The sequence below is a fragment of the Entelurus aequoreus genome, linkage group LG09, assembly GCF_033978785.1.
Source record: "Entelurus aequoreus isolate RoL-2023_Sb linkage group LG09, RoL_Eaeq_v1.1, whole genome shotgun sequence".
NCBI classification, from domain to species: domain Eukaryota; kingdom Metazoa; phylum Chordata; class Actinopteri; order Syngnathiformes; family Syngnathidae; genus Entelurus; species Entelurus aequoreus.
In genome coordinates, this window is record NC_084739.1 from 5,406,114 (window position 1) to 5,431,730 (window position 25,617).

General features: G+C 40.4%; 1 long non-coding RNA gene across 1 annotated transcript; it reads left to right on the forward strand.

Annotated features, from left to right (window-relative positions):
• The first annotated feature begins 4,682 nt into the window (after positions 1-4,682).
• On the forward strand, positions 4,683-23,700 carry LOC133656753 (uncharacterized). The gene is made up of 3 exons (XR_009827154.1): positions 4,683-4,737; positions 20,305-20,863; positions 22,759-23,700. It is a non-coding gene; the product is annotated as an uncharacterized LOC133656753 (long non-coding RNA).
• The last annotated feature ends 1,917 nt before the right edge of the window (positions 23,701-25,617 follow it).

A 25,617-nucleotide genomic window follows, 5' to 3' on the forward strand; every position in this document is an offset into this window, starting at 1 on the left:
TTTAGGTGGTCCTCCTCTGGTAAGTGCCACAACATTTCAAGGGGAGGTGCAGCAGTTTGAAAAAAATCAAGAAAATCACTTTTTTAAACCTGTTGCACTGACTTCAGTTATGTTTGAGGCAGTGTTCTGATGTTACTTTTAAAAAGTAATTCATTATAGTAACTCGTTACTTTACCAAAAAAATTACATGAAATGACTAATTACTAATGAAATTACTAATGAAATTACTCTTTAATAAGTGTAATTCATTACCAGGGAAATAAATGTGTAAGTTACTTTAAAAAAAAAAAAAATTAAATATCTGGCATATGCATATCCTGCTCAGTGGTCTTGTGGTTAGAGTGTCCGCCCTGAGTTCAAACCCTGGCCGAGTCATACCAAAGACTATAAAAATGGGACCCATTACCTCCCTGCTTGGCACTCAGCATCAAGGGTTGGAATTGGGGGTTAAATCACCATAAATGTTTTCCGGGCGCGGCCACCGCTGCTGCTCACTGCTCCCCTCACCTCCCAGGGGGTGAGGGTGGTGGGTCAAATGCAGAGGATAATCTCACCACACCTAGTGTGTGTGTGACAATCATTGGTACTTGAACTTGAACTTTGACAGATGTTTAATATAAGAGCACACTGTGCGGAGTCTGTGCTTTACACATCACCTGTTGCCTGGTGATGTGTGATGTCATTGAGGGTTTTAACGGAGTTGTGTTTTTTTTTTTTAGCTTTAGCACTTAGCAGTGCACTTTGTCTGCTTTGACGCCAGCCCTTTAGAATCTTTTCACAGGATTCTGTTTACCTCTGCTTAATAAAGAGATTGAATGTGCTTCGATCGCTGATGTAACAGTTGGTTGGGGGGCGCATAATAAATGAAAATAACATAACATAACATAACATATGTTCTTGTCAACAAACGGGGTATGTTTTGGATGGCTAATTTCTCACTTCAATCATTGATTTGTTCTTCAATACTCCCATCCTGTACGTGTGCGTATGTTGTGTCACAGTGCGATTGTGCCTCTTCCTATTTGATATCAAGTTCATTTTAGTGCGGTGCTGCACGTTGCTTTCACTATTACACTTAGACAAACTTTATTGATCCACAAGGGAAATTGTTCCACACATTAGCTCAGTTACAAAAGTTGGAAAGGGTAAGGATGGAAAGGATAATGCAGGTATAAAGAAGACTAAAAATGTACCATAGTAGCAATGTAAAATATAACATGTGTAATATTTACATATTATATATATACAGTATATATACACTACCGTTCAAAAGTTTGGGGTCACCGAAACAATTTTGTGGAATAGCCTTCATTTGTAAGAACAAGAATAGACTGTCGAGTTTCAGATGAAAGTTCTCTTTTTCTGGCCATTTTGAGCGTTTAATTGACCCCACAAATGTGATGCTCCAGAAACTCAATCTGTTTAAAGGAAGGTCAGTTTTGTAGCTTCTGTAACAAGCTAAACTGTTTTCAGATGTGTGAACATGATTGCACAAGGGTTTTCTAATCATCAATTAGCCTTCTGAGCCAATGAGCAAACACATTGTACCATTAGAACACTGGAGTGATAGTTGCTGGAAATGGGCCTCTATACACCTATGTAGATATTGCACCAAAAACCAGACATTTGCAGCTAGAATAGTCATTTACCACATTAGCAATGTATAGAGTGTATTTCTTTAAAGTTAAGACTAGTTTAAAGTTATCTTCATTGAAAAGTACAGTGCTTTTCCTTTTGAACGGTAGTGTGTATATATATATATATATATATCTATATATATATATATATATATATATATATATATATATATATATATATAGATATATATATAGATATAAATATATCTATATATATATATATATATATATATATATATATATATAGATATATATATCTATATATATATAGATATATATATATCTATCTATATATATATATATATATATATATATATATATATATATATATATATATATATATATATCTATATATATATAGATATATATATATATACATACATACACATATACTGATATAATATTATATTATAGTATATTATATTTTTATACAAACCCTGTTTCCATATGAGTTGGGAAATTGTGTTAGATGTAAATATAAACGGAATACAATGATTTTCAAATCATTTTCAACCCATATTCAGTTGAATATGCTACAAAGACAAGATATTTGATGTTCAAACTCATAAACATTTTTTTTTTGCAAGTAATCATTAACTTTAGAATTTGATGCCAACAACACGTGACAAAGAAGTTGGGAAAAGTGACAATAAATACTGATAAAGTTGAGGAATGCTCATCAAACACTTATTTGGAACAACTCACAGGTGAACAGGCAAAATTGGAACAGGTGGGTGCCATGATTGGGTATAAAAGTAGATTCCAAGAAATGCTCAGTTTTTCACAAACAAGGATGGGGCGAGGGTCACCACTTTGTCAACAAATGCATGAGAAAATTGTTGAACAGTTTAAGAAAAACCTTTCTCAACCAGCTATTGCAAGGAATTTAGGGATTTCACCATCTACGGTCCGTAATATCATCAAAGGGTTCAGAGAATCTGGAGAAATCACTGCACGTAAGCAGCTAAGCCCGTGACCTTCGATCCCTCAGGCTGTACTGTATCAACAAGCGACATCAGTGTGTAAAGGATATCACCACATGGGCTCAGGAACACTTCAGAAACCCACCGTCAGTAACTACAGTTGGTCGCCACATCTGTAAGTGCAAGTTAAAACTCCTATGCAAGGCGAAAACCGTTTATCAACAACACCCAGAAACGCCATCAGCTTCGCTGGGCCTGAGCTCATCTAAGATGGACTGATACAAAGTGGAAAAGTGTTCTGTGGTCGGACGAGTCCACATTTCAAATTGTTTTTGGAAACTGTGGACGTTGTGTCCTCCGGACCAAAGAGGAAAAGAACCATCCGGATTGTTATAGGCGCAAAGTTGAAAAGCCAGCATCTGTGATGGTATGGGGGTGTATTAGTGCCCAAGACATGGTGTGAAAGTCTTGCTCCCCAGGGTTCCTTGGATCACCACAGACGGACATGACAGCTTTGGTCATATTTGCGCACAATGATTTATTTTGCAATAAATAGTACTTTATGCTTTTCAGCAAATGTATGTCACTCTCAGTGAGCACACAAATGGTTTCTCTGCATTCTTTCGCTCGTGCTCCGCTGCCAACTCGCCACCCTCAACGACCATCCACAACCCCCTTCTCCTTCCCGACTGCTCCCTTTAACAGAGCGACAGGTGATCAGACAAACACTCTCAGCTGTGTCATCCACGCACCTGTCGTTAATCTCGAAGCCGGTCCAGGCACATCCCGCTTTGCTGCAGGTCCGCAGGCCACGCCCCTCACACATGGGTAACTTACACATCTGTGAAGGCGCCATTAATGCTGAAAGGGACATACAGGTTTTGGAGCAACATATGTTGCCATCCAAGCAACGTTACCATGGACGCCCCTGCTTATTTCAGCAAGACAATGCCAAGCCACGTGTTACATCAACGTGGCTTCATAGTAAAAGAGTGCGGGTACTAGACTGGCCTGCCTGTAGTCCAGACCTGTCTCCCATTGAAAATGTGTGGCGCATTATGAAGCCTAAAATACCACAACGGAGACTCCCGGACTGTTGAACAACTTAAGCTGTACATCAAGCAAGAATGGGAAAGAATTTTACCTGAAAAGCTTAAAACAATATGTTTCCTCAGTTCCCAAACGTTTACTGAGTGTTGTTAAAAGGAAAGGCCATGTAACACAGTGGTGAACATGCCCTTTCTCAACTACTTTGGCACGTGTTGCAGCCATGAAATTCAAAGTTAATTATTATTTGCAAAAAAAAAATAAAGTTTATGAGTTTGAACATCAAATGTCGTGTCTTTGTAGTGCATTCAATTGAATATGGGTTGAAAAGGATTTGCAAATCGTATTCCGTTTATATTTACATCTAACACAATTTCCCAACTCATATGGAAACGGGGTTTGTATAATATATACAAAATATAACAAATCCCAATTACCATGTACAATATTAAAGTATACATAACAGCTTATGACGATCTTTTGTTGTTGACATAAAACCACATCAAAAGTAGCGTGCCATGTTACATCAAGCTATCGCTAACGGCGTTGTAACGGACCTAAAAGTAATTAATTAGGTCACCCGTTGCTAGTAAAACTAACTAACACCGTTGTTATATAACGCCGTTATTACAAACAGTGGTTAAAGGCAAAACAAACTGTAGATTTTCAGTTGCCACGGTGAGGAAATAAACAGTCTGACGTTGAAAAAAAACTTACCAAAATATGCATAAGTAAATGTGGTAGTTTTGACAGTAGTACAATCTAACAACACATTCCCACAACACATTCTAAATCTAATCACACAATTATTTTGTCTTTGCCGATGATGATTTAATTTGATCAAAAACCTTCCACGGCCTAAAACATATCTGATGCCCTTTTAGGAAAAATAAAATCCCAGGCAAGAGTTTCACTGTCTTCCCACTCGATTGGCTCATCCACATACGACAGTTTTAGCTTTCATCAAACCAGAGCCTCTCTTTTGATCTCTTGATATTTGCACATGCTTTCAGTCATGTAATCGTTCATAACCAAGGACAGAAAAAAAACTTTCCTAATCAGATTTCAGATCCAACTTGTGGGGATTTGCAGGACATATTTTAAACATCAAGCAGAGGAAGAATATTTTGGTGAGTTGTACTTGTTCCTTCTACCTATTTGACATATTAAATGATTGCAGTTATTGATTGCCTCGCAGCTTTAGAAGAATATTGCAAAGCCACAAATAAAACATTTCATGAAATATAAGGCAATAAATGAAAGTTGTCTACATCGGATCTAGACAGTTGCACTTAGATTAAGTTAAAGACACGATCTACAAGATCTATTTATTTACTGTCAAGCAGAGGCGGCACATTATAATTGCAACATTACCAGTGGATCTTGGAGCACAGATATATACCCGTGCTTAGGGTGTCACTGTGATTGTAAATAAATAATGAGGTTGCAGGTATACATGCCGTTGCCTCTTCAAGCACCATCACATTTTATCTTCTTACAGTTTAATCTTCTACTGTTTTGCCACCCATGCATTATATCTAATCGCATTTTGGAAAGATGCCTGACACTCGCCATAAAAGTGTTACTGTATCATCCAAATTTTAATAAAGAAGGTATTTTGTTGTGTTTACAGCACTTCTGGTTGTACTTAGCTACGGCTTTGGAGTAAAATACTTTATCGCCTGATGTGGAGCTACCACAGCCTCCAGCCCATATTTGTGTTTCTTTTTACAAATTTAAAAAGTTATTGGTATCTAATCCTATCTATAATTTAGAAGGGGTAGCATAACTTACATAAATATAAAAAACTCCCCCACGGTTGAACCAAACGGCTCTCAGTCACTACGTTTCCACTACTACAGTTTGTTTTTCTGTATTGTCACACCTACATGTCAAGTCCCAGTGTCCATGCACACTCTCTAAAGCAGACCTGGGAAAATAAGCTTTTCAATCTGGCCCGCCAGACATTCCGAAATAATTTTTTTCAGATCTTTAAGTTCGAAACTGTAGCTGCCATTATGATGTGCAGTGATGTTTTCAAATTATCGTAAGTCTTGAACTATTCAAAGTTTTTCAATGGTTGGAATCTGCGCTTTTGCATGATATACTATTTACTATGGTAATCTAAGTCACAGCAGCTCCGTGTGGGTGGGGAGTGTTTCCACAGAGTGTCAGCCTGAAATGCGGGTGTCAGGGACAGACGCGGAAAAATATTTTTACAACAAAGTTCTAAAACTTAGTGATATATCAGATGTATCAGATTGTAGGTGTTTTTTTTTTTTACCCTTCGCGTTCATATATCGCTGTGTTTGTTGCATTTTTGTTGCGTTTCGCTTGATTGTAAAATGTGTCGATCGAGAGGGTGTGTGAAGTTCATATGTTGCCAATATTCAGTGTTTTATCGTTCATAGTTAATATTGTAAATCCCACATTCTTTATTTTCATGTACATTCTGGGTGTCTGTTTAAAATTCCATTTCTTTTTTTAAGGCGGTCTGTCATATTGTTTTTAGCATTCAATCAGATATTATTGTGAGGTTTTGTATTAGTGTTCCTAAAAAAATAGATATACCGGCCCCCAGACACATTTTTTTCTCAAAATTTGGCCCCCGAGTCAAAATATTTGCCCAGGCCTTATCTAAAGCGACAATTGGTCAAACGGCATGTGCTTTTTCATACAGTGAGGGGCGCTTATTTTCTTTTAGCGCGGATACAATTATTTATTTTCTGGTTGACCTATGACGTCACACTAGGCGTCTGTGGCTCCTAACAAGTTAAAACACTAGTTCTGTTGTGACGTCTGCTGCAATATTGGCACAGATTAGAAATCTTACACCTCTAATGGCTATGCTGATGTAAAATAGCAGACAGCGTCAATAAATCATCTCAAATTGCGCTACGAACTTGACGCTACCACCAATAATGTATCGGCGCAGATGCAGGTCTGAAGCAAAGAAAGACGGAATTTCGGAAGGAATTTTCGGACGGAGAATCATGGGAAGAAAACTTTGGAATATCTCGGAGTTCATTTATAAGCTGCCTGTAATTTGTTGATTATGATGACCAGACTTGAAAAAACAGGGCAAACATACTGAGCAAACATATTTTTATTTATTTATTAGGGCTGTCTTTGAATATAATAAATGCGATTAGGAGTGTGTTTCGACTACCAACTCTGCAGTCCAATCATCCAACAGTATTAAACCCTTCAATATCGTCATGTACAGCAGGTGAGTTGGGAGGATAGATTGATTGCGTTCATCATGTGTTCTTTAAATATTAGTGAAAGGTTCTTGTGTGCAGACAAATTGTTTTGAGAGTGTAAGAGATAATCAGTTTACAGTTACGGCAGTCACTTCAGCTTTCTTCCTGGTGTGAGGTTTCTAAAAAAAAGTTGGTCGGGTTTTGGCTTCCCACATCTCTTACTCTCTAAAAAGTATTTGTTTGAAAACAAGAGTCTTTTATCAACATTGTTGAGAGGCTGTTTTACCTCAGGGCCCAAGGGGCTTGTTGGGACGTCATTGGTACTGACACCTAGTGACCAATCAGTATAAAGTACTAGATATCATCATAATCTGTTTATTTCGCTCTTAACAAAAACAAAACATGGCATATATTCGACTATTCATTGAGTTTGAGCAAAAGCTAACAAATCCGATTAGATTATGAAAATATGATTTGCCATATTATTTCTTTTGCATTATTTTATTTTAATTATTATTATTATTATTATTCCATTATAGAGGGCCAATAAGGAAGTGCTCCCTTCTAAAATAACAACTACTATCATAGCACATAGATTAGTTAAGAGGCAGACAGTTAAGTAATGAGAAATGTAATCCACATTCCTTTGAAGAACACAATGTCCAGGGCAAATCTAGCTAATCTCAAACACGCAGTACTCAATGTCAGATCTTTAGGTAATAAATTATTTCTAAATAATAAACACAGAAAATGCAGTTCTGATTAAAACCAGCCCATCTCACTTTAACTATGTGTTTGAGACACGACAAAACCTGAGGGGTGAGAGTGTTTGTGCCATATTCAGCAAGAAATATCCGCACCCATAAATTGTCATTAGGAGGTTTTGAGTGTGTGCCATTCAAAATGGAGATAAAAAAAACTATCCATACTTTATATCACTCTCTACAAACCACCACATAATTCAAATTCATTTATTGATAGCTTTATGGAAATCCTTTCATTTTTGTGCACTGACTTTGAGTGTTTGATCATCAAAGGGGACTTAAAATGTAGATGTAGCCAATGACAGGGATGCTAAAGAACCCAGTGAAATGTTTGGTCTAACTCAGCATGCAAACGAGCCCACCCACAGCAGAGGCCACACTATTGATTTGATCCTTACTAAGTGTTTTGCTATTTCAAACGTGAATGTTATCGATGCTGCATTGTCAGATAATTTCTGTGTTTTCTTCGACTTGTCTGTTGACCCAAACCAACAGTTGGGTCTGTGGTTGTTCGGGGAAGACTCATAGCTGATAGCATACAGACACAGTTTGTGGGAATGATTATGTTTGAAAACACCCCGTATGCTTTCGTTGGTGATCTGTTGAACTCCTATACATCAAGTGTTGTAAATGTTTCGGACAGCATTGCTCCTGTCAAGGTTAGAATGGTTAAAAGTAGGCAAAAAGCGCCATGGAGAAACAAAGACTCTGTCTGGGCACAGACAAGGGATGTGCTCCAGAGCCAAAACAGAAATGGTGCTAAAAGCTCCAAACTCATTATGAGATTTACAAGGAAAAGCTAATTTTGTTCAACCAGACTTTGCGTATAACAAGGGAAAAACATTTTTCTGAAATCATCACAAATTGCAGTAACAATTCTTGTGTCCTGTTTGCAACCGTAAACAGATTGAAAAACTCTTCAGTTTTACTTTTAGTAGAACCAATTTCTACATCAAAGTGCAATGAGTTTGCAATATTCTTTCATGATAAAGTTCAAGGCATTAAAAATACAATAATATCCTGGAAAATAAATAGCTACTCTGCAGCCAGCTAGTCAACTAGAGCTGGCACATTTCACTCCTGTCACTGACAAAACAGTTAAAGAAATCATGCACAATCTGAGTCCATCAATTTGCTACTTGGATGAGTAACCCACTAGATTTCTAAAATCTGCGCCGAGCTGTTTACCAACAACTATCTGTCTACTTACTGAACAACTATCATCCCATATCAAACCTGCCATTTTCGGGCAAAGTCCTAGAAAAAGTTGTATACCAACAACATGTTTAACAGTATGTTTGATACTTTCCAATCAGGCTTTAGCCCACCACAGCACTGGAACAGCACTGATCAAGGTGACAAATGATATACGCCTGAACCAAGATGGAGGAAAAGTCTCAGTCTTGGTTCTGCTGGACCTGAGCGCTGCCTTTGACACAGTTGACCATAATATCTTAGTACAGAGGTTAGACAACTTGGTCAGAATATCTGGTTCTGCTCTTAACTGGTTCAAGTCCTATCTCGATCACAGGACATACTTTATTGTAATTAGTAACTGTGTCTCTGATCTAATAGCTATGATATGTGGGCTTCCTCAAGGGCTCGATTCCTATTGTTCAACTTGTACATGCTGCCACTAGGTCAGCTAATACGCAGCTTCAATGTGTCCTACCATATTTATGCAGATGACACTCAGATCTACGTGTCACTGACGGCAGGTGAATGTCGGTCTGTTTATTCACTTTGTCGCTGCATCAAACAGATGAGTGTGTGGGATGCAAAACAATTTTCTTCAGCTCAACTCAGACAAAACTGAAATCATTGTCTTTGGCCCACAGAAGCATCCATCCATCCATCCATTTTCTACCGCTTATTCCCTTCGGGGTCGCGGGGGGCGCTGGAGACTATCTCAGCTACAATCGGGCAGAAGGCGGAGTACACCCTGGACAAGTCGCCACCTCATCGCAGGGCCAACACAGATAGACAGACAACATTCACACTCACATTCACACACTAGGGCCAATTTTAGTGTTGCCAATCAACCTATCCCCAGGTGCATGTCTTTGGAGGTGGGAGGAAGCCGGAGTACCCGGAGGGAACCCACGCAGTCACGGGGAGGACATGCAAACTCCACACAGAAAGATCCCGAGCCCGGGATTGAACTCACGACTACTCAGGACCTTCGTTATGTGAGGCAGACGCACTAACCCCTCTGCCACCGTGCTGCCCTCCCACAGAAGCAATGATACAGTATTATTAGTCACCTTGAAACCCTCTCCCTGAAACCTAACAATCAGGTTAGAAATCGAGGGGTAATAGTAGACTCAGAGTTGAACTTTAACGGCCACATTAAGTCTATAACATCTTCAGTTTTTCACGACCTGGAAAAACATTGCCAAAATCAGAAGAATAATGTCTAAATCAGACTTGGAAAGACTAATCCATGCCTTGGTCTCCAGCAGGTTAGACTACTGCATTGGCCTTCTCTAAGGACTCTCTAAACGAGCTGTAAAGCAGCTGCAGTACATCCACAATGCTGCTGCCTGAATCCTGACTAGAACCAGGAAATATGAACACATTAGTCCAGTGCTCAGGTCACTGCACTGGCTTCCTGTTGCTCAGAGAATAGACTTTAAAACACCTCTCCTTCTGACAAGTCTTTTCTTGGTCTTGTGCCAAAAGTACATCTCTGACATTTTAGAGCCATGTGAATAATTTCAAGCTCTGAGAACCTCAGAGGGTGTTCTCCTGCTGGTGCCCACAGTCAGGACCAAACATGGTGAAACTGTGTTTCTTTTTTATGCTCCTGAAATCTGGAATAGTGTTCCTGTAGATGTGAGACAGGCCTTAACGTTGGCAATGTTCAAATCCAAGCTGAAAACTCTTACATTTGATTGTGCGTATGACAACTGAAAGTCTTTTATCTACAGTATTTCAATTACTTTGTTATTATTGTTTTTACAACTATTGTATTTTCTGATTTTAATTTGAATTATAATTTTATATATTTATTTTTTTTCCTTTTAATTTTCTTTTTAATTTGACTTGCCTATTTTAAACGTCTTTTAGAATTTTTTTTTTTTTTACAAATTCAGGTTTACAACATAAGGCAATTTACCTATATCAACGGCATAATACATTCCCCCACGTATTCCCTTTTATTACACACAATTGTTTGAATAAAATAAAATCCAGAGCGCAAAATAACAAGCAAAAACTACTCTTAGTTCTCATTCAAATACTTTGGCTTTTTGCATCCTAAATCCATCCGGTATTTAATAACTTTTTCCAATACAACAATACAGTAGTACTTGAACTTGCGAGTTTCATTGGTTCTCGAAGCTCTTGACTCAAAACACTTGTATCTCAATTCAATGTTGCTCCCTGAAAGAAATTGAAATCAATTTAATGGGTGCTTGACCTCTAAAACTGAACAATTTCAACATCTAACATGCATTTAAAAAATAAAATACAAACTTTTAGATAAGAAATATTGTTTAAAAAAAACAATATTTCTTACAACTGTTCGGAGCCCCTAAAGCATGGATGGGCAAACTACGGCCCGGGGGCCACATCCGGCCCGTTGGTCTTTTTAATCCGGCCCGCCAAATATTACAACAAAATTAAGCAAAGATACGTTTGAGAATTGCCAAAACAAAACTGATACTAGACTTTGACGCATTGGCAAAAAAAAGGGTTATCAACAATACTGCTCCCACTGAAAGTGAATGTAAGTGTTAACCCTGTAATACCATGTTTGTGTGTCTTTGTGGTTTTGATATGCTATTGTTGAAAAGAGATGTATAGCCCATGTTTGGGAAGTCTACTCTTAGTTCCAACAGATATGATATGCTTTGAAATGCATCATGTGTTCGCCCGGCCCGTCTGTCAAAGTTCAAAGGCCCATGTGGCCCCTGAGCCAAAAAGTTTGCCCACCCCTGCCCTAAAGGGACATGAAGGGAAAAAAATGTTTTGCGAGATCTCGCAATACTTTTTGCGAGATCTCGCAATACTTTTTGCGAGATCTTGCAAAAGTTTTTTTTTCTATATCAGTGAACAGACACAGCGATGGTGAACCGGAAGTGAAACAGACAAAGCGATGGAGGAGCCTACCCATCATTCGTGGGAGAAGTTTATTGATTTATATTTTAGTATTGGCCTAACATATAAAGACATCAAATCGTATTATGGTCCCACAACAGAGCACAGATGATGGGTAGGCTCCCGCATGCTCCCGCTCCTCCATTGCTGTAGTCTGTTTTACTTCCGGTTCACTGACATAGGAAAAAAACCTTTTGCGAGATCTCGCAAAACATCCATGTCCCTTTAGGGGCTCCGTACAACTGCAATAGTTTAATGCTAATTATTATTAGTAATGCAATAATATACAATGTTTACCTTGTAGAGTGGATGAATGCAGTCTCTCCTACGGGCTGCTTCTCTGTCGTTTATTGTTGTTCAGGTTGCACACTGACATCTTTGAGTGACGGACCGGAGGTCATAGTTGACCAGTGAGGAAGGGTATGCTAGATTGTTCAGTTTGTAGAGTCAGGAGTCAGAACAAACTGAAACACGTCGGGCATACAATTGGCAGCTTCTCTATATATTCATGAGTAAATGTCCTCCGGCAAGCTCCTGCTTCATTGTGGTGCGGACCGATGGTGCTAAACTCGGACTGCGTCGCGGTCGGTCATGTTTTTGTTGTGTTGTTTCTTTGATTCGACCGCTTTTCCTTGTCAGCGCTCTCTTTCGCACTCGTTTACTCCATCCCGGTGGTTTAAGTGCAGGAATGTATTGATCTCAAGCAGTGGGCTTTCTTTGTCAGCCGGTAAGATCGGATGTTTTGGAGCTGCTCTAAGCTGGTTCATTCTGGCAATCACTACACCAACAAGCGGTGGGGAGGCTCGTAAACTCAAATGTATGGGGTACTTGTACAAACGTGTAAATTAAATAAAGCAAAATCAACAATGTACCAATCTGGACAACACAACAACAATAAGATATTTCTAAAAATAAATATAGAGGAGACCCGAAAGATATTGCCATCCACACACTGATATCCATCCAATACGCATAGTCTTGGTTATCGATAGTATCAATATTTGGATCGTTTGCCAAACTTTTTTCAGAAATCAAACTTAATGGGACTAGTCGGGTCTGGCTTCTCAGTCCGATATGAGCAATACAATTTCCTAAATTTTTTTAGTAACATCACTCTAAAAAAAACACCTTCCAATTGCTCCATTATGATTATCATACGTCTGCCTAGCATCTTCAAGGGGGTGAGTATCCATCCATCCATTTTCTACCACTTGTCCCTTTGGGCCTCGCTGGGGGTGCTGGAGCCTATCTCAGCTGCATTCAGGCGGTAGGCGGGGTACACCCTGGACAAGTCGCCACCTCATCACAGGGCCAACACAGGTAGACAGACAACATTCACACTCACATTCACACACTAGGGCAGACCTGGGCATTCTGCGGCCCGCGGGCCGCATCCGGCCCTTTGTACGTTCCTGTCCGGCCCGCGTGAGGCCAATCATAAATTACAAAATACATTTAAAAAAGTATCTATCTCGAGTGTGCAATACAACGGTGCTGCTTTTGTTTTGAAAAGCGTTATTTGTATTACTTCCGTGTGGACGTATGCTCGTGGCGCAGCGGCAATCACAAATTACAAAATCAATTTAAAAAATCATCTATGTCGTGCGTGCAATACAACTGTGCTGCTTTTATTTTGAAAAGTGTTATTTATTTGCGTATGTCCTGTGAGTGAAGGCGCACAGCAACAAGTGATGCACGGTTGTCCTCGATGCGCTAAAAAGAGAAAAGTTGATGACGAATGCCGTGTTTTAAAAAAGACATGGACTGCCAAGTATTTCTTTACAGAAATGAAAGGTAAAGCCGTGTGCTTAATTTGTGGTACACATGTTGCTGTGTTTAAAGAATATAGTGTAACGACCTGCTGAAGTTGATGTTGTGTTCTTGAGTTGCGGAAGGAGTGAGGATAGACGTGCGTGTGGAAGGAACGAGATAAGTTGAGCTGTGTTAGTATAGCTTGCTCAATAAAAGTTTCAAAAGAGCGTCAGACTTGGTGTGCACTTCTTTTGGATGCTACAATTGGTGTCAGGAGTAAATCTTTGTGCATACTGCGCTGCTTAATTGTGTGCTCAGCCTGCTACGTCATCGGGAGGTACGTGCCACCATGTTTCCTGGCGACTTTGTCAAGATGGAACGGGAGGGAAAGGACATTGAGTGGGGACTTAAGGTGCCGGCAGCGACTGCAGATGTCTGTGTGAATCCAGGACGTGAGGAGCTCGCCGCAAAGCGAGAGAGAAAGGGAGGAAGGACAGAGGCAGCGTCTACAGGTGCAGCGCACGCTGCTTGGCATGGAAGAATTCCGCCCTCAATGAAGACTCCCAGGTTTGATGGCAAGGCGAACGGGTAGGCATTTCATCCCACTTCTGACTCCAATTGTAGCGTCCAGAAGAAGTGCACACCAAGTCTGACGCTCTTTTTAAACTTTTATTGAGCAACCTATACTAACACAGCTCAACTTATCTCGTTCCTTCCACACGCACGTCTATCCTCATTCTTCATTTCCGCAACAGCAACGCTTCCTCCTTCTTTGCCAATCACCTTGCAGGCGTGCTACGTTCGCAACAAAGAGGATGCAGGATAAAGTGACAGACATTTACATTTTTGCATGGTATTACACATCAGGAAGCGCTGTGTAAGAAAGTGTTACAAATAAAACCTTCAAAAGCCATGTGCTTTTGAATAAAGATAAGTTAGGTTAAATGAAAATATTATTATTATTATTATTTATCTTACGGTATATCAAAAATAATTTGAGCAAAATTTAATTGAAATATTGTCGTGCGGCCCTCAAGCAGTGCTCGGGTTGCTCATGCGGCCCCCGGTAAAAAATAATTGCCCACCCCTGCACTAGGGCCAATTTAGTGTTGCCAATCAACCTATCCCCAGGTGCATGTCTTTGGAGGTGGGAAGAAGCCAGAGTACCCGGAGGGAACCCACGCAGTCACGGGGAGAACATGCAAACTCCACACAGAAAGACCCCGAGCCCGGGGATCAAACCTAGGAGTCATTTTACTTTATTTGAGTTGTATTTAGTTTTATTATATAGTATTTAACATCTCTTTAGACTTACATGAGAGTGACAAAAGTTCAAATGTTACTTAAATAATGGCATGTACAATTTAAGGTCTTATATTAGTTTAATTCTACAAAAAAAAAAAATCACTTTACATGATTTACTGTGGGAGCTTTCACACATTGTCCACTGGATTTTTTTGTTGAATCACTGTGCATTTTGTCAACATGCTATTATCATACATGCAATGTGGCTAAAATTAATGTACAGTTAAAACTCAAAAACATTTGAATATCGTGCAAAGGTTTGTTTATTCCAGCAATTTAAATGCACAAAGTGAAACTAATACACAGCATAGGCTCATGACATGAAACTCAAATATACAGTAATACAAGCCTTCTTTTGATATAATTTAGATGTTATGGCTTAACATATATAAGTTTCACATTTGAAGTTGAATTAATGACTTGAATAAACGTTGGCCCAATATTCTTTTTTTTTTTTAGTTTTACCTGTATTTACTCATTCTATACTAATAACTCACTTCTGTTACTTTCAGTCTTGTTATACGAATAACAATAACGTTGCCTCCCAGCAGGCACAAGACATTGATACAACATTGATTATACATACATGTCTTTTAAAACTGACTTTGAAACAAAGTTACAAATTACTGTAGCTGTATTTGTAATGTAAATTGAGACAACATTGATATCCAACGTTGGATCCACTTTGTTGGTTGGGAAATACCTAAACTTCAAAGATCAAATCAACGTCACATCCTGACATTGATTAAACCTCGTCAGAAAGCATGTTGTTTCAACATTGTATTTGTGTTGTAAACTATTGGTTGGTTAATGACCAAAGTTCAATGGTCAAATCCTCATCAGAACCCAAACATTGATTAAACGTTGTCAAAAAGCTATTCTGTTGTTTGATACTTTACATTAGTTTTGGATGATACCACAAATTTGGGTATCAACCCGATACCAAGTAGTTACAGGATCATACATTGGTCATATTCAAAGTCCTCATGTGTCCAGGGACATATTTCCGGAGTTTATAAACATAATATACATTTAAAAAAAACAAAAGACGATGTTGTGATTGGAAAAAATATCAATGTAATCATAGTAGTATCGACTAGATACGCTACTGTACTTGGTATCATTACAGTGGATGTCAGGTGTAGATCCACCCATGGCATTTGTTTTCATTTTGGGGGTGGCGAACCGGTACTTTTCAGAGGCGGTATAGTACCGAATATGATTCATTAGTATCGCGGTACTACTACTAATACCGTACAACCCTATGAGGATCCTTTGTTTGTTTACGTACTAATAAAAGACAAGTTGTCTAGTATGATCATTATTTTTATTTAAGGACAAACTTGCAATAAGAAACATATGTTTAATGTGCCCCTAAGATTTTTTTGTTAAAATAAAGCCAATAATGCAATTTCTTTGTGGTACCCTTTCTTTAGAAAAATACCGAAAATAATCGAAATACATTCTGGTACCGGTACCGGTACTAAAATATTGGTATCGGGACAACACTAATAGAGAGTGTGCAGTGCTTTCATTTGAACTCTCACCAGGCGAACACTTATTAAAACATTGGCCTTGAAGAATCCCTCAGAGCTGCTGTAACGTTTAAATCTTACAGAGCAGATCTAGGCCGTGTAACTTTGGAAATTTTGGTGCTAAAAGAGGATTCATGTTCAGTCAAACCTCACTTGTTTTTTTTTGAATGTGGCTATCAAAGGAATAAAGTGCGGTTCGGTGTACTTTCAAAAAAGAGCGTGTGCGGGGGTGACAGTTGAGGAAAGACAGATAGATCACCAGGCTCACCTCAGGGAGAGACTGCATTGTCGACTCAGTGAAAAGTGTCGCATGGTGGGGGAGCTTCTTTCTCTAAGAGCAGCCTGCAGCTAATGCACATTAGACGTTCGCCCTTTGCTTAGAACAAACTCTAGAGCAAGCACTGTGCTGAAACACTAAAAACCAGCATGCATGGAACAACTGGAGACAGTGGATGTCAGCAGGTGCTGCGTGCGAGTTGGCAAGTACTTGTACTTGTACCCAGATGTACATTTGTGTCTTGTGAACATTTCTTCTGAAAAGTGATTATTGTTACTCATTACCTTCCCAAAAAGGTAATTTACTACTAAAGGAATTGCTTCTTAGCAAATGCAATTATTTAGTAAAGCCATAACCACAGTGAACTCTCATAGGCACTGATTTTATAGTTTAGCACCTCTGTGTGCAATTTTTACTTTCCACCCACAGTCTGAATGCTTCTATATAAACGTATATAGTATAATATTTAAACAACACATTCAGAACATTACCTCCTTTTGCACTATTTTTTTTTCTTTCCTTCCTATGTTTTGCATATTTATAGACTGCCGCACTGATACTGGAGTTGCTTTTAATCTCATTGTACCTGTGTAAAGTGACAATAAAAGGCATTGGGATGGGACAAATGCAGAGGACAAATTTTACCACATCTAGTGTGTGTGTGACAATCATTGGTACTTTAATTTCCATCCATCCATCCATTTTCTACCGCTTAATCCCTTCGGGGTCGCGGGGGGCGCTGGAGCCTATCTCAGCTAAAATCGGGCGGAAGGCGGGGTACACCCTGGACAAGTCGCCACCTCATCGCAGGGCCAACACAGATAGACAGACAACATTCACACTCACATTCACACACTAGGGCCAATTTAGTGTTGCCAATCAACCTATCCCCAGGTGCATGTCTTTGGAGGTGGGAGGAAGCCGGAGTACCCGGAGGGAACCCACGCAGTCACGGGGAGACCATGCAAACTCCACACAGAAAGATCCCGAGCCCGGGATTGAACCCCAGACTACTCAGCACCTTCGTATTGTGAGGCAGACGCACTAACCCCTCTTCCACCGTGATGCCCCTGGTACTTTAATTTAATTAATTAATTCTATTCTATTCTATTGTATTACCAGGAAAAAGTTTTACTATTTTTTTACTATTTTGGGGTGGCACGGGGTGGTGGGTGGAGCAGCTGTACCAAAAACTTGAGGGTTGCAGGTTCGCTCCCCACCTCTTGCCATCCAAATCACTGCCGTTGTGGCCTTGGGCAGGACACTTCACCATTGCCCCCAGTGCCGCTCACACTAGTGAATGAATGATAAATGATGGGTGGTGGTCAGAGGGGCTTTAGGCGTGAACCGGCAGCCACGTTTCCGCCAGTCTACCCAGGACGGCTGTGGCTACAAATGTAGCTTACCACCACAAGGTGTGAAAGAATGATGGCTTCTCACTTCTTTGTGAAGCCCTTTGAGTGTCTAGAAAAGCGCTATATAAATCTAATCCATTATTATTATTATTATTTTGTTACCTTCTAAAAATAAGTACCTGAATCTACGTTTTTGCCACCTTGTGATGCTGCCCGCCTCAGGTAAAAACACATACCGGAGGCGGTCCTAGCTAGATTTATGCCCTGGGCGAACCCATCCTTATCCCACAAAAAGAAGATTTACCCCAAAACCCCGCCACCAACACAACAATATTATATATTGTGTTATTTTATTATATCATCTTAAATACAGGGCAGAATGGTGGAACAGGGGTTAGTGCATGTGCCTCACCATATGAAGGTCCTGAGTTCAATCCCGGGATCGGGATCTTTCTGTGTGGAGTTTGTATGTTCTCCCCGTGACTGCGTGGGTTCCCTTCGGGTACTCCGGCTTCCTCCCACCTCCAAAGACATGCACCTGGGGATAGGTTGATTGGCAACACTAAATTGGCCCCAGTGTGTGAATGTGAGTGTGAATGTTGTCTGTCTATCTGTGTTGGCCCTGCGATGAGGTGGCGACTTGTCCAGGGTGTACCCCGCCTTCCGCTCGAACGCAGCTGAGATAGGCTCCAGCACCCCCCGTGACCCCGAAAGGGACAAGCGGTAGAAAATGGATGGATGGATGAATCTTAAATACAAAAAAGGTAACAAGAACAGAGAAAAAACTAGATAAATACATGAAACATAAATAGTGTATAAACACCAATGTAAAGTGCACAAATCCTTCATCACAGCATCTAATAACCGTGCTTAAAAAAATCCATGAAAAAAGCTAACATTGAAAAAAAACACTATGATGCATAAAAAAGATTCCTGCAGTAAACTATTTTGTATTTTACATTTGAGGATTGTTTTGCATCATCCTAATAAGATCTGAACAGTTCCAGTTATAATAACATACCAGTTAACAGCAGATAATTAACATATTATAAGTTTAGTGCTCAGACTGTAGCAATATTTTCAACCGGTGTTTTTCACCCTCATGTGGGATCTGAGCCGAGGATGTTGTTGTGGCTTGTGCAGCCCTTTGAGACACTTGTGATTAAGGGCTATATAAATAAACGTTGATTGATTAACTAACAACAGGTGTGAAGTGCAATCTAAAACGTGACTTTTCTAGCCTTCTTTGATACAAAATGATCAATTAAATCATCATACAATACAATCGCTTATGCAACTGTGTGATTGATGCGCTCTGATCATAGCAAGTCCGGAGAGACGCTCCTGTGACATTGAGGCTCTCAGCTAGGTTTTAATAAGCTTCCCTGTTTCGCCCGTCAATCAGCCGGAGTCATGTAGATAACTGCACAGACATTTTTCTTTCCATTTTTCACATAACCCTACTGGTTACATGTAAGGTATATGGGTATATTTTAATTTAAGAATTAAATACATTTTATTTGAAAGCAGTTTGTTTTGTGTGGATTCACTGGCCTGGGATCAGGTTATCCCCCACCACCTCCACCTTGTCAAGTTGCCTGTTGCCAAAATCTGGCGACTTTCCAATCCTCTTGCTAAGTTTTTTTTTTGTCAACAGCTATCAGCGACAAATCTAGCGACTTTTACCAGTATTATTAAAGACTTTTTTGTGTTTTGGAAACTGAGGTGAAAGCACAAAGCCAATTGTGGCTCCCCGAGACGATAATTTTCGGACCCCACCTTAATATGAAAGTCTCATGTTAGTGCGGGCCGCAAGTTTTATATAAATGGCACTTTACAGCGTTCTTTGTGGAGCTCAACAAACCTACCAATCACGGTGGGGTATATGGCTTTCGGGGGTGGAACATCGCCTGGGCTTGATGCAAGCAGAGAAACATTTCTCAATGAGTGAAACCATGACAGCCCCACAGCATCCAGAGCCCCAAGGACCTCGAGGGCGATGTCATCCACCCCCGGGGCTCTGCCACCTGTCATGATCCGTTGCCCGGATCATGTTTTGTTTAGTTTTGGACTCCCTCAGTTCCTGTTTTTGAGCACACCTGGGTTTGTGTTTTAGTTGCCATGACTGCAGATCGTTTTGACCTGCCTCTGATTAGTGTTCGGGACGCTCACCTGCTCCTGGGCACTAATCAGAGAGCTACTTATTCTGTCTGTCTGGCTTCCTTATTTGTTTACATGCAAGTTACATCGTTTACCCTTTGGATCCCTGAGCTAAGCGCTGCCTTATGCTTTTCTTGTTAGATAATCCGTTAGCTCCCCGTGCTATAGGCACGCTTGGTTTGTTTGTTTGTTCCTGCCTGATTTATGGACATTAAACCATTTTCTTACCTGCACCTTGCTTCCAGAGTTTTCCGTCTGCATCCTGGGAGAACAATCCACGCAGTAAAATGCGACCCCGACGTGACACCACGGAGGAGCTTCTTAACTACCTCGCCAACTTCAGTCCCAGAAATTGGAGAGCCCACTGCAGAGTCCCTAGGCACTGATTCCTCAATCGAAGATGTGTAGGTTAAATTGAGGAGGTCTTCGAAGTATTTCTTCCACCGATCCACAACATCCCCAGTCAACGTCAGCAGCACACCTTCCCCACTACACACGGTGTTGACAGTGGACTGCGTCCCCCTCCTGAGGCAGCGGATGGTGGTCCAAAATCGCTTCAAAGCTGTCCGGAAGTCGTTCTCCGTGGCTTCTCCAAACTCCTCCTATGTCCGAGTTTTTGCCTCTGCAACCGTCCAAGCCGTACACCGCTTGGCCTGTTGGTAACTGTCCGCTGCCTTCAGAGTCCCATGAGCCAAAAGGACCCGATAGGACTCCTTCTTCAGCTTGACGGCATCCAGCGGGACATTATACGTATATGTCGTGGCTTACTGTGGTGGATCCCAAAAAACCCAGAGGACAAGAGCGGTGAGTGCGACAAGTCTTTTATTGTCCAGATTGTCAATGATTCAAAAACCAAAAACTACGGTGCCAATAGAACAAAAAGGCAACTGCGAGAAAAGGCTCAGGCACTAAATCCCAAATCACGATGAACAGGAAAACAGAGGGGCTGTGTCTGTCGGCAATAACAGTCCCTGACAACCCAGACCAATTATAGGGTCACATCGTTATTTGTGGGTCATTATTTTGTATTTGCATCACACTAATATTTGCATTGCCTCCCACGATGACCACTACATATATTTCTAATTGATTTCATTTGTCTTTTGTTACTACGTTTACAACAACAACAGCAGGGTGGCATTTCTGCTTCTGCACGGCAGATAACACTCTGGGAGCAGTCGCCTTTTTGCACTCGCTATCCCAGTACTTGTACCATCTACGAATGCCATGGTGTTTGTGTCATTACGAAATACATCAACATCTAGCGCAAAATCAAAGGAGACTGCTACCAGGCTATTATCCAGCACCGTGCAGCTGACCAGGAAAAAGTGGAAATGACGCATAATGCGGACATGACGTTCTCCGTGCATGGAGACGTTCTCCGTGCGTCGCCTAAACACGACTGTGGCACCAAATGGTATTAAGATATATTCCACATACCCAAACATGTATTTAATTATTTTGTTATTAATTCCCAATTTGGTTTTGTATTTTTCGTCTTATTTTGTGTCAAAAAAAAAAAAAAGAAGACATTTTTCAGCAAAGCTTTTCTTGTGGAATACCAGCCCCACCCAGACTCTGTCTCCAGTGGCCATTAGGTAAATAGAGTATAAGACCCCTGGTTTAGAGTATCCTTCTTTCCTCCGGTTGGTTCCCTGCCTCTTGAGTGCTGCATCACTATCCTGCCTCCAGGTGCTCTTAAGGCGCCCTCTGTTCCACTTCCTCAGGTCAGTTCCTTTCGTGTTGTGCTGGTTAAAGTTAAAGTCCCAACAATAGTCACACACACTAGGTGTGGTGAAATGATCCTCTGCATTTGAACCATCCCCTTGTTCACCCCCTGTGAGGTGAGGGGGGCAGTGAGCAGCGGCGGTGGCCGTGCTCGGGAATCACTTGGTGATTTAACCCCCAATTTCAACCCTTGATGCTGAGTGCCAAGCAGGGAAGCAATGGGTCCCATTTTTATAGTCTTTGGTATGAATCGGTTTGAACTCACAACCTTCCAGTCTCAGGGCCTGCTCAGTGGCCTTGTGGTTATACCTGCATTATTCTTTCCATCCTTAGCCTTTCCATCCTTTGTAACTGAGCTACCGTGTGGAAGTTCCCCCTGTGGATCAATAAAGTTTGTCTAAGTCTAATCGAACAAGACTCCAAGTCTTTCAAATCATTTTTGATATGATGGCATATTAAAATTTAAAAGATTGCAATCCAAATATTACATCATTCCCACATGAACCTCTAATCTGGCCGTGAGCAGGCCACACAAACTATATTTATATTGGGGATAATCAGAGTTATACCCACCTCTTCTAAAGTTTTAACTATCATTGCAGTGACTATATTTTCAAACAGGGTGCAACAGTAATTTATCTCCGGTCTCCTAGTCTGTTTTGGCCATGCACATCCATCTTCTTCTTCACCTTCTTCCTATGTCTGACCATTGTTTTTTTATTTCAGCCTGTGTGCGGTTCTCGAGCCCACAGTATTGGCAGGCGCACACACGCTATCCCACTTTTTCGTTCACCGGAAACATGAGAAAGAAGCACCTCTTTCTGACTCCTACTGATTGGGCAGAGTATGCAGATCTCATGCACATGGCTAATTTCAATATGATTTGCATATTTATATGGGGGCGCAAACATCTGCGGTCATTTCCTTGTTGATTGGGATAACAGTGTGCTGTTTTTCTTTCCTTTTTTTAGTGTGGTCTTCATTATCCAGTCTATGACCAGGAGCAACAGAAAGGTTGATACAAGGAATCGCTGATACACACCAGTCTTGACTTCAAAACTCTCCGACAGCTGGCCAGCATGTAAAACTGCTTTCTTGGTTGTTTTTTTTTAAATCAGGGTGATGATCTTCTCTCAGCAGTTTCCACAGATTCGCTCTATCCACAGAGCCAAAGGCTTTTTCATAATCAATGAAGTTCCTAAGTAAAGGAGGGTTCTATTGTTCTACATTGATGTGCAGGGTGGCAACCTGGGCCGTACAAGATACCTTACTTTCAATCAATGAATCAATCAAAGTTTACTTATATAGCCCTAAATCCCGAGTGTCTCAAAGGGCTGCACAAGCCACAAAGACATCCTCGGCTCAGATCCCACATCAGGGCAAGAAAAAAAAAACTCAACCCGATGGGATGACAATGAGAAACCTTGGAGAGGACCGCAGATGTGTGCAATGGACGTCGAGGGGATCTAGCATAATATTGTGAGAGTCCAGTCCATAGTGGATCTAACATAATACTGTGAGTCCAGTCCATAGTGGGGCCAGCAGGAGAGTAAAGCTGCCTGCTGGTCTCAAAGTATGGGATCAACTGATTCACTTTTCCTGTTCTGTATGGTTCTGTTGAGAACTTTTCCTGGTATTGATATAAACAGGATTCCTCTGTAGTTGTTGCAGTTAGTGAAATATTTTATTGTATCAGAATAGTTCATGTTCTAGCTATTGTCGAGTATGCACCTTTAAATGATGGTGTCTGTTGTCCAGTTAGTGCTTTGATCAGTTCAGGGGCTCAGGGGCAGCATTGAGGAAAATGTATTCCCGTGTGGGCCGGACGAGTAAAATCGTGGCATAATAACTTAAAAATATAACTGCGACAGCTTCCGATTGTTTTCTTTGTTTTACTTCAGCCCAATATAGAACAAGCACATTCTAAAAATGTACATACCACAAATAATCCTAATAAAACACCTCAAGTTAGCTGAAATTTCTGAGGAAAAAATGGGTGCAGTTTCAAAAACACCATGATGAACACAATGAATTCAGGCTTAATCTCAGTGTATCTACAAAGCAATTAAACTTTAAGTCACAGCCAGTCTAGGATTGAACAAAAAACAAAATAAAGCATAAATAAAGAGTCTTCTATGGATCTACCTACTACCTTATTTGTCATTTCCACTGTTCACTTTCTTGAAATTTGCACAGAAGACAATTATTTTCACAGAACTATATTACACTTAGACATATTTTTTTTATTTAACTTTTTTGTCCCGTCCAGCTTCTCAGGCAAATCATATTGTTGATGTAGATGCCCATATCGGCTGTACACATTTACTTTACAAAAGATAAGTGTGGGATACTTCTCTTGTTGCCTTATTTGTATTTGAATTTATTAAATGGATTTATATTATTATTTGGTGCAGCCGGGCCGGAGAAGGAGGGGATAGAAAGAGAAAAAAAGGAAGACAGAGGGGGAATTTGTGGGGACAAGAGAGAGATAAGACAGAGACAGGTCCTGGGTATGACTCAAAACTGCATCCGGCTTCAGTTCGGGAGTTCTGGAGTTTTGGGGAAGGTGGAGTTACCCCTCAGTCATCATTGCTCCCAGGTCCACTCTGACCCGGGGTGGTAGTACCTGTCAGGGTCCCAGCTATGGGTTGAATAGCATTTCAAAGACCTCAACGGTGGAAGTGGCGGAGGATGACACTGCATGTCACAACGGCACTGAAGGCGGATGAAGTCTGCAACAGAGGGTGGTCTCCAGTCGTCATGGATCCATGCCACTGGATCAAGGCCCCTCTCTGCCAAGGACCGTGTGGTGGCTGCAGGCGCATCAGTCTCCCCGCGCTAAAAGACGTCACGCGCAGGCGTCCTCCCAAATGGGAACCCATCCATTCTGAGGACAGTCATACTCGACTACGAGTGACTGCCGATGAAGACAGAGACAACAACAGCAAACACAACAATAACAACAGAGCAACATCAGCAAATAGGATATGTACAAATATGATGGTAAAAGTGATAGCAAAGAAGCAGTTAGTGAAATAAATAATACAGAAATGACAATGAGTATTATTACACTACAAATGGAGCAATACAAATACCAATAAAAATAGCACTATTGATAATGAATAATAACAATTATTTATGTCTATCATCAACAATGCAATTATTCAAATGCAACAATACATATATGTAATGATAACTTGAAATACAAAAAAAAGCAGATACATGGAGGGGAAGAAAGAGAAGCCAACTATATTAACCTTGTCGATTGTTATTGTAACAATAGGTTAAGCTTTGTCAGTGTGCCATGTGTTACCCAGTTTACCATAGGGTAACAACGTTAATTTATGTTTGATGAAACGTGATTAAATGCATGAGTGTATGTATGTACGTTTGTATAAATATTAGCTGCTTTTTTTTTTTTTTTTTAACAAAATAATCTGCTGTTCTAAATGTGTCCACTGGATGTCACAATAGCAATTCTGTTAGGCAAGCAAACAATTTATACCGGGGACAAGCAAGAGGTACACAGTAAAGGGTGACTGTGGGTCCTCCTCCTCAACCCACATGAAACTTAAAACCTGCCGTTTTATGTCTTCTGCTTCGAACACATCATCATTTGACACCCTCCTTGCCCTAAAATGTAAGTATGTCAAACACAAGAAAAGTCAACTTAACCCTTTTGAATAGTTCTTACCTCAGTTTCTTACGGTTTGTTGAGTTAGCACTGGATTGATACGTGGACATGACAAAAGGAGGTATTTGATACCTAAAAGAGTTTACATGTTGTGTTTTTTGTTCAGTCCCAGAAAGACTGTGACTTAAAGTTTCAT